This window comes from Physeter macrocephalus, chromosome 21 (genome assembly GCF_002837175.3).
Source record: "Physeter macrocephalus isolate SW-GA chromosome 21, ASM283717v5, whole genome shotgun sequence".
Taxonomy (NCBI): Eukaryota; Metazoa; Chordata; class Mammalia; order Artiodactyla; family Physeteridae; genus Physeter; species Physeter macrocephalus.
This window is the reverse complement of record NC_041234.1, coordinates 10621896-10632553: the sequence shown is the minus strand read 5'-3', so window position 1 is coordinate 10632553 and position 10658 is coordinate 10621896. Positions and strand designations below refer to the sequence as shown.

General features: G+C 35.9%; 1 non-coding gene across 1 annotated transcript; it reads right to left on the bottom strand.

Moving 5' to 3' along the window:
• Positions 1-1615: 1615 nt before the first annotated feature.
• LOC112062027 (U1 spliceosomal RNA) lies at positions 1616-1773 on the bottom strand. Its single transcript, XR_002890502.1, has one exon. It is a non-coding gene; the product is annotated as a U1 spliceosomal RNA (small nuclear RNA).
• Positions 1774-10658: the final 8885 nt, after the last annotated feature.

Below are 10658 nucleotides of genomic sequence, written 5' to 3'. Positions count from 1 at the left end.
GGGAGATGCAAGAGGGAAGAGATATGGGGACATATGTATATGTATAACTGATTCACTTTATTATAAAGCAGAAACTAACACACCATTGTAAAGCAATTATACTCCAACAAAGATGTTAAAAAAAAAAAAGGTAGTGCTCTCGATTTTACATTTGGTACTGTATATATGTCCATGCCACTGTCTCACTTTGTCCCAGCTTACCCTTCCCAGAAGCAGCCGCATAGCACAGGGAGATCAGCTCGGTGCTTTGTGACCACCTAGAGGGGTGGGATAGGGAGGGTGGGAGGGAGGGAGATGCAAGAGGGAAGAGATATGGGGACATATGTATATGTATAACTGATTCACTTTATTATAAAGCAGAAACTAACACACCATTGTAAAGCAATTATACTCCAATAAACATGTTAAAAAAAAAAAAGAAAAATTCTGTGAAGGCAGGAGATACATCCAGTAACAATATCTCTCTTGTTCATCATAACATGCCTAATTCCTTGCACAGAGCCTGTTTCATATAGTAAATGCATCTGTTTATTTAAATCAAAATTGAATGGTGAAGAAAGATGGTTATTCATTAAGCATTCATTAACTACTTAGTACAGAGTCCAAATAACTCAGAAGAAACAAAAGCTAATACTAGGGGTCTTCCCTGGTGGCGCAGTTGTTGGGAGTCCGCCTGCCAATGCAGGGGACATGGGTTCGAGCCCTGGTCCAGGAGGATCCCACATGCCGCGGAGCAGCTGAGTCCGTGTGCCACAACTACTGAGCCTGCGTGCCACAACTACTGAGGCCCGCACACCTGGAACCCATACTCTGTAGCAGGAGACGCCACCGCAGTGAGGGGCCCCCGCTCACCACAACTGGAGGGGGCTCACGCAAAGCAGCGAAGACCCAATGCAGCCAAAAATAAATACAACATTTTTAAATAAATAAATTTATTTTTTTTAAAAAAAGCTAATACTAGGCAAGGTGATAGAAACCAAGACAAAAGTTCAGCTACAAGGGGTTCAGGAATTTAGACCGACACTTGGGTGGGAGGACCATTATATCATGTGACAGCCTGGGCCCCAAGGTGGGAGAAAAAGGGGTCATTTTGTGGTAAAAAGTGTATCCAGAATACAGTAGCAGATAGAATTGAGGCAAACCTCAACTTTAGACATAAAATATTTTGTGCTGTAATTTTTAGGACAAAAACCGATCTTTGATCAAAGTTGGAGAGAGAATAGAGTGAGGTTTAACATTTTCCCTGTGATTAAAAATATATTTTTTATTTGATCAGTTCTATTGAAATAAAATTTACACATAGAAAAATTTATCCTTTTCAGAGCGCAGTTCTGGGAGTTTTAACAAATGTATACAGTCATGTAATCATCACCGTAATCACAATATAGACCAGGTCCACCAGTCCATCACTTTATGCCCTTTTGTAGTTATCCTTCACCCTCACCTCCACCCCTGGCAACCAGTGATCTGTTTTCTGTCCCTATAGTTGTGCCTTTTTCAGAATGTCATATAAATGGAATAATAAATTGTGTGGCCTTTTGAGCCTGGCTTCCCATAATTAGAGTAATGCAGTTGTGATTCATTTGTATTTTTATGTGTGCATATTAGAGGTTTTTTGGGGTTTTTTTTAACCCCACAAGCACAAATTCTGCAATCAAGTTTCCCACATGTGGGAAAATCACAGGGGGTCAGCACATCCGCAGTGCAATGGACAAGATTTGGCTTGGGAAAACCAACTTTGTGATCATACTATCTCTCCTGTCAAATAAGTGTTTATTAGATTATCTTTTACTGCTGAGCAGTATTCTGCTGCTAGGTATATCACAGATTATTTATCCTTTCTCCCATTGAAGGCTATTTGGTTTGCTTCTAGTTTTTGGCCGTTATGAATAAAGCCACCATACATACTCATGTACAAGTTTCTTGCGTGAAGTTTTTTTCCCTCTTCAGGTAAAATAAAAATTTGACTTTAGCAAAAGGGCCAGACTTTTTTCCAAAGTTGCTATAATATTTTGTATTCTGAGCAGCAATTTATGAGAATTCCAGCTGCTCAACATCCTTGCCAATGCCTTGAGATTGTCAGGTTGTATATCTGAGTGTTCCCTTTTGTTTTTCATTTTATTTTTGTTTTAGCATTTCTAATCAGTGTATAATGATATTTCATGGTAGCATAATGATATTGAGTATCTCGTTTGCTTGTGTTCAATGTTAGACATATCTTTTCCTCATTGAAGTGTTTGTTTAAACCTTGTCCACTTGCACTTGCGATGTTTATTTCCTGCTTATTATTTTTTGAGTTTTGAGATTCCTTTATATATGTGAGATACAAGTCCTTTACCAGATGGATGTTTTGCAAACATTTACCCTAATCTGTGATTTTCCCTTTCATTGTGTTAACAGCTTCTTTAGAAAAGCAGAAATTTTACACATTTATAATGTCCAACATAAATTTATTATGCCTGTTTTGATGTTGTATTTAAGAAATGCTACGTACCTCAGGTTCACAAAGATATTTTCCTCAAGGAGTTTTATGATTTCAGGTTTACATTTAGGTCTATGATTCAAGTCAATTTAATTTTGTATATTATATGAAATGTGAGTGATATTCATATTTTCTTATGGATATCTAATTGTTGCAGGATCATTTGTTGAAAATACTATTCTTTCTCCATTGAATTACCTTTGCACCTTTCTTAAAATCCTTAAAAAACTAAAAATAGAACTACCATATGACCCAGCAATCCCACTACTGGGCATATACCCTGAGAAAGCCATAATTCAAAAAGAGGCATGTACCACAATGTTCATTGCAGCACTATTTACAATAACCAGGACATGCAACCAACCTAAATGTCCATTGACAGATGATAGATAAAGAAGATGTGGCACATATATACAATAGAATATTACTCGGCCATAAAAAGTAGATTAATACTTGGCCATAAAAAGAAACGAAATTGAGTTATTTGTAGTGAGGTGGATGGACCTAAAGTCTGTCATACAGAGTGAAGTATGTCAGAAAGAGAAAAACAAATACCGTATTCTAGTGCATATATATGGAATCAAAAAAAAAAAAAAAACAATGGTACTGATGAACCTAGCTGCAGGCAGGAATAAAGATGAAGACATAGAGAATGGACTTGAGGACACAGGATAGGAGGGGAAAGCTGGGGCAAAGTGAGAGTAGCATCGACATATATACATTACCAATTGTAAAATAGCTAGCTAGTGGGAAGTAGCAGCATAGCACAGGGAGATCAATTGGGTGCATTGCAATGACTTAGAGGGGTAGGATAGGGAAGGTGGGAGGGAGGCTCAAGAGGGAGGGGATATGGATACATACGTATGCATATGGCTAATTCACTTTGGTGTACAACAGAAACTGACACAGTATTGTGAAGCAATTATACTCCAATAAAGATCTATTTAAAAAAAATCAATTGGCCTCCCTCTCACCACTCCTTTTCACAATGGTATTAGTAGTCCTTGCTAATGCAATGAGGGAAGAAAAGGAAATAAAAGTATACAGATTGGGAAGGGACTAATAAAACTGTCTTTGTTTACAGATAACGTAATCCTCTATATAGAAAATCTGAAAAATTGGTTAAAAAAGTCCTGGAATTAGTAAGTGATTATAGCAAGGTTGTAGGATACAGGTTAGTGTACAAAAATCAGTCACTTTCCTATATGCCAACAATGAACAAGTGAAACTTGAAATGAAAAACACAGTACCATTTACATTAGCATCTCTCCAAAATCTAACAAAATATGTACAAGATCTATATGAGGAAAAATACAAAATTCTTATGAATGAAAACAAAAAACTAAATAAATGGAGAGATATTCCATGTTCATGGATAGGAAGACTCAATATTGTCAATATGTTAGTTCTCCACAACTTGCTGTATAGATTCAGCACAATCCCAATCAAAATCCCAGCAAATTATTTTATGGATATAGACAAACTTATTCTAATGTTTATTTGGAGAGGCAAAAGACCCAGAATAGGCAAAACAGTATTGCAGGAGAAAAACAAAGTTGGAGGACTGACACCACCCCACTTAAAGTCTTATTATAAAGCTACAGTAATCAAGACAGTGTGTTACTGGCAAAAGAAAGGACAAATAGATCAATGGAACAGAATAGAAAGCCCAGAAATAGACCCCCACAAATATATTCAAGTGATCTTTGACAGAGGAGCAAAGGCAATACATTGGAACAAAGATCATGCTGGAACAACTGGACATCCACATGAAAAAAGAAATCTAGACACAGACCATATGGCCTTGGCAAAAATGAATTCAAAATGCGTCATAAACTTAAATATAATATGCAAAACTAAAATTAGAAGATAACACAGGAGAAAACTTAGATGACCTTGGGTATGGTGATGACATTTTAGATATAATACCAAAGAAAAAAATCTATGAAAGAAATAATCGATAAGCTGGACTTCATTAAAATTTAAAACTGCTCTGAGAAATACAAGGTCAAGAGAATGAGAAGGCAAGCCACAAATGGGAAAATATTTGCAAAAGATACATGTGATAAAGGACTGTTATCCAAAATATACAAATTACTCTTAAAACTCAACGGAAAGAAAATTGAATTAAAAAATGGGTCAACAGCCTTAATAGAAACCTCACAAAAGATGATAAACAGCTAACAAATAAGCATATGGAAAGATGCTCCACATCACATCTCATCAGTGAAATGCAAATTAAAACAATAATTAGAGACCACTACACACCTATTAGAATGGCCAAAATCCAGAACACTGACAAGCAGTATGGGTGAGGATGTGGTGCAACAAGAACTTGTAAATTGCTGGTGAGAATACAAAAAGGTACAGTCACTTTGGAAGACAGTTTGGCAATTGCTTACAAAACTAAACATACTCTTACCATACGATCCAGCAGTTGTGCTCCTTGGTATTCACTCAAAGGAGATGAAAACTTACGTCCACACGAAAACCTGCACACAGATGTTTATAGCAGCTCTATTCATAATTGCGAAAACGTGGAAGCAACCAAGATGTCCTTCAGTAGGTGAATGGATAAGTAAACTGTGGTACATCCAGGTGATGGAATATTATTCAATGCTAAAAAGAAATGAGATAGAAAGCCATGAAAAGATGTGGAGGAAACTTCAATGTATATTAATAAGTGAAAGGAGTCAATCTGAGAAGTCTACTCTATGATTCCAGCTGTATGATATTCTAAAAAAGGCAGAACTACAGAGACAATAAAAAGACCAGTGATTGCCAGAGGCAGAGGGAGAAGGGAAGGGATAAATAGGCAGAACATAGACGACTTTTAGGGCAGTGAAAATACTCTGTACGATACCATAATGATGGACACATTATACATTTGTCAAAACCCATAGAATGTACTACACCAAGAGTGAAGTCTAAGGTAAACTACGGACTTTGGATGATTATGATATGTCAATGTAGGTGTACATCCTTTGTAACAAGTGTACCATTCTGGTGAGTGATGATGATAATGGGGGGAGGCTATTCATGTGTAGAAGAAGGGAGTATATAGGAAATCTCTGTACTTTCTTCTCAATTTTGTTGTGAACCTAAAACGCCTCTAAAAAAATTCTTTAAAAAAATCAATTGACCAACTACTTGTGGGCCTATATTTGGACTTTATTTTGTACCATGGATTTATGTTTCTATTCTCTCTCTCTCTCTTTTTTTTTTTTTTAGATTTTAAAGGTAGTCCTTTTATTATTTTTTTACAGCAAAATAATTCAAACAATCATAGAACATAGTATACATTGTGCAGAATCTTTTGAAATTATTGTGGCTCTCTTTGTGGCCTTACATATGATCAGTTTTTGTGAATCTATGCGTTTTTGGGGGTCTATTCTCTCTTAATACCACATTTTCTTGATTGCTGTAACTTTTATTATTGAAATCAGGTTAAGAGTATCTTCCACCTTTATTCTTTTTCCAAAATGCTCTTTTAATTCCTTTGCATTTTCACATAAATTTTTAGCATCGACTTGTTGATTTTTAGAAAAATTCTTGCTAGGATTTTTATTTTTGCTGGGTTAGTTGAATCTATAGAACAGCTTATGGAAGAAATAATATTTAAATTTGCATTGGTGTGTAGGACACCGTGCTATCACTGCCAAGGGCCTGGGTTTGATTCCTGATCAGGGAACTAAAATCCCGCATGCTGCATGCAGTGCAGCCAAAAAAAAATTTTTTGCATCAAAACCATGAAACAGATATAAATATGACAAAATATATGCAAGGTCTGTACACTAAAAAGTATAAAACACTACCCAGGATACCACATTACATTTAGTTGTCATGTCTCCTTAGGCCCTTCTGGTCTGCGACAGTTTCTCACCCTTTCCTTGTTTTTGGTAATCTTGACAGTTTTGAGGAGTATTAGTTAGATATTTTTAGAAGTTTTCTCGATTGGGATTTGTCTGACATTTTTCATATGATTAGACTGTAAAATGTATAAAACGTATTTATGTATATGTTTGTGTAACGTATGCATGTATTTTTACAGTTTATAAACGTATGAAATATGTATGTATCTATATGCTTAGTATAAATGTGTGAAATGTATAAAGTGACATTGGTGACTGATGACTCTAGTAGAGCTCAAACAATGCTTAGCAAACTTCTCATCACATCATTCTGCCAGCAAAACCAGTAATTCAGAATTGACAAATGAGACCATACCTATCTTCCCCAACAAAGTATTGTGTTTTTCTTCACTGTCAGCTGTCTAGGAAGCCCCTGCTAAAACAGTGGCCATTACCCTGCCAGATGGGGTCCATCAGCTGTCTCAGAAGACTCATACCTTTTATTCCCACATTAGTCTTCTAAGGAAGGTCACTACCCCAGAATCTAAAGTGATTTTCTATATGTACATGATTGGCCACATCTCTCACTACTAAAAACAAACAGAAAACCTAACTGCTCAAATACAGCCTCTAGTCAGGTAACTCATGACAAACTCGCTCCTCAAAATTACTCCTAACTCTAAAACGAATAACTAAAGAGATCAGGAAGTTTACAGTCATCAGCAAAACCATCAAATGCTGCTCCAGAGAAGGTTCCCCAAACAATAACTTTACTACATCAGATAGTAGTTCACTTTGCGTGTGACGGTTTCGTCAGGCATTGTGGTATTCTTCTTGGTTATCCTGAATACGGGATAAATTTCATGTCTCCACTTTGGGCTCATCTCCTGGAAATGAATTCTCTTTCCCCAGATTATCAATCTTTCTTAGTTAATCACTAGATACAAAGAGTGCTTCTGCATAGGTATTGAAGAGTCGGTTATAGACTGGCCAACCCTCAGTCCAGTGTTCTGTTGTGCCCAACTTACCATTGTTTGACTTCTCAATTACTTGTTGTTTTTGTTTTTCTACACAGAATCAAGAACAACCTTCTATAGGATGTTTTACCTAGTGAATTGTTCTCTTTGCTCACCAATATTTGATGTGGACAGGTAAGCATCTCTCACCATTTTTCCTATGGATAGGAAAATAACTTGGAACATCACTGTGATTTACTTAGTCCTATTTGGCTTAATTTTTATTTAAGATATTAATAATATTAGCTTTGCTATTAGATATAATATTGTTGTAATTATTCTACTAATATCAATAGCAGCAGCAGTAGTAGTAATAGTAGTAGCATCAGTAATTAAATATTATCCCTTAATGGAAACTCAGTAGATAGGGTTAGAAGACTGACCTTGCTTTTAATGACCTAAATAATCAAGTAGGATAGAAAACCAAAATATCTAACCTTCTTTTACATTCCATAAGTTCCAAGAATCTTTTCAGAGGTATTTTGTGGGCAAGCTGGGAAAGGTGAGAAATCATTAAAAGGCAATCCCACACTTGTTCACTCTTTCCCACATTCTTTTTACCAAACTGAGAGTGCTGCATGCCATTACTGGGCACACATAGACTTTAAAAAAAAAAAAGGTTTTTTTTTGTTTTAGACCCTAAACTACCAGGAGAGACAAACCTACTCAATTATGTGTGTCAGTACTTGACTTTTCCTTCCAAGACTCCATCCATAAGATACACTAATGTTCCTTATTAGAAGAAATATTTTCAGCATCTCTCATGAATGAGATAAAGTTTACATGGAGTCATATTAAAAATGTATATTAAACTATGAGATATAGGGTTCTTTGTTTCTTACTTGAAAAAAATCTTTGTATAGGCCAACTTTTTCAATTAATTATTTTTCACTAAAGTCCTAAATCACTGAATCTCAGAATACATAGGAGAGTTAGTGAATAAATTAATAAATGTTATACTTAATTCAATTGGTATTTTGAATGTCCCAAAGTTAATATTTTGTGGATTAAATAAAATATGCATACTGGTAGGCTCTTTATAGCCACAGTTTTACATGTATCTTACAAGTAAGAGGAAAATGAACTAAAGGTAATTTTTAAAGAGCATGACTTTAGCATGGAGGGTATTTCTTACTTTGAGAATCTTTTGTCAGCTGAAGAGAGTGGAGATGTAAAATAACAAGTCCTGACTTGCATTCTCTATAGTTCCTTCTTCAGTTTGTCTCTCTTATAGTGCCCTATCATATGAACTAGAAGCACTCAGTATTCTGCCTCAAGATCTCATTAAGCTTATGGTTACCAAAGGGGAAAGGTGGGGTGGGATAAATTAGGAGTTTGGGATTAAAATATACGCACTACTATATATAAAATAGATAACCAACAAGGACCTACTGTATAGCACAGGGAACTATAGTCAATATCATGTAATAACCTATAAATAATGGTAAAGAATCTGAAAAGGTATATATATATATATTATATATATTTATATATATATAATACATATATAAACCACTTTGCTGTATACCAGAAACTAACAAAATACCGTAAATCAACTGTACTTCACTAAAAAAAAAAAAAAAAAGATTTCATTAAGCAATTCCTCATATTCACTGAGTATATTTTCTATCTTCCAGATTATTGTAGGCCATTTTTTTCTCCCAGCCTCCTCCAGAAAGTTACTCATTGCTTCCCCAGCCTCATTGTATAGGTTCATTGTGCTCTTCCAGCTTCCCCTTGCCACTTAGTCTCAAAGCCAAAGCCCCATGTTTCAAGTTTCTGTTGTGGCACCACTCCATTTCTAGGTACCAATCTGTACCAGTTACCTATTGCTATAAAACAAGCCATCTCAAAATTTAGTGGCTCAAAATACCAACCATTTTATTCGTTTATTTTTCACTATTCTGAAGGTCAGCAGTAAGGCGTGGATTCAACTGCAGTTTTTCTGCTGCTCTTTTCTACTGTTTTTCAAATGGCTCCAGTCATTTGGTTGTTTGATGCTGTCTTGATGGTCTATACTCAAGTTTCTGACAATTGAGGCTGGATGTCAGCAGGCCCACATGTCTAAAGCAGACTAGCCTGGGCTACCTCACATAACTGGGAAAGAATTCCAAGAAGGTGAAAGTGGACATTCTCAGGGCCTTTTAAGATCTGTATTCAGAATTCCCATTTCAATTCTATTGGTCAAAATAAGTCACAAAGAATTTCTGGCCAAAGAAGAAAGAGTTAAATGATAAGATGGCAGTATGATTTGTTTTAATTTTTACTGAATGAAATTTTCTAAACTCTTCCCTCTAACACAAAAATATATCATCTATTTAATCACAACTTTTGGATAGAAAATCAGATTTATTTTCTAGAAGTCATTATTCAAAGATAAGGATATAAATTAATTGTTATATAAAAACAATAATCTGAATATGAAACCCAAAATTAAGTTTAAAAACCCTACTTGTGGACTTCCCTGGTGGCACAGTTGTTAAGAATCCACCTGCCAGTGCACCTTCTATATGTGGAGGCTATTTCACTTCCTCTTGAATCTGGACTCTGCAATAGAATGTGGAAGAAGAGACAAAGTGTAACTTGTAATATTAAGCATTAAGTAACCACATCTATACATCTATAACCACAGGCCTTTTCAGAGAGCTTCCATGTTGAGGACCACATGCCATCATGCTGACCCCCAAGCTCCACAAAGATAGAAACTACTTTGTTTGGAACCTTGCCCTATGTATTCTTTATCTGGCGTTGGTTCATATACTTGAGTATCCTTTTATAATAAATCTGTAATCTACTGAGAAAAGAAGGAAAAAGGAAGGAAGGAAGAAAGAAAGGAAGGAAGGAAGAAAGGAAGGAAGGAAGAAAGAAAGGAAGGAAGGAAGGAAGGAAGAAAGGAGGGAAGAAAGAGAAAGGAAGAAAGGAAATCTGTAAATGCAAACTGCATCTCTTAGAATGCTCCCTCCTGAGGGGGGGGAAAATAAAAACATATCAAAGACATACAACTACACTAAGGCAACCATGCTGTGAGGAAGCTCAAACTAGCCACATGAAGGGAGAGAGGGAAGCCACATGGAGGAGCATGAAGATGCCAGACATGTGAGTGAAGCATTTATGTACTTCCAGCCCTGCCCCATCACCAGTTGATTGGAGCAGAGTTACTAGAGTAGAAGAACAACCTAGCTGAGCTCTGAATTCATGACCTACAATATTCTGAGCAAATAAAATGGTTGTTTAAACTTCTAGTTTTGGTATGCAACAATAGGAAACTAAATCAGCGAGAGTGTGTCTATTACCAGTCACCCTTTTCCT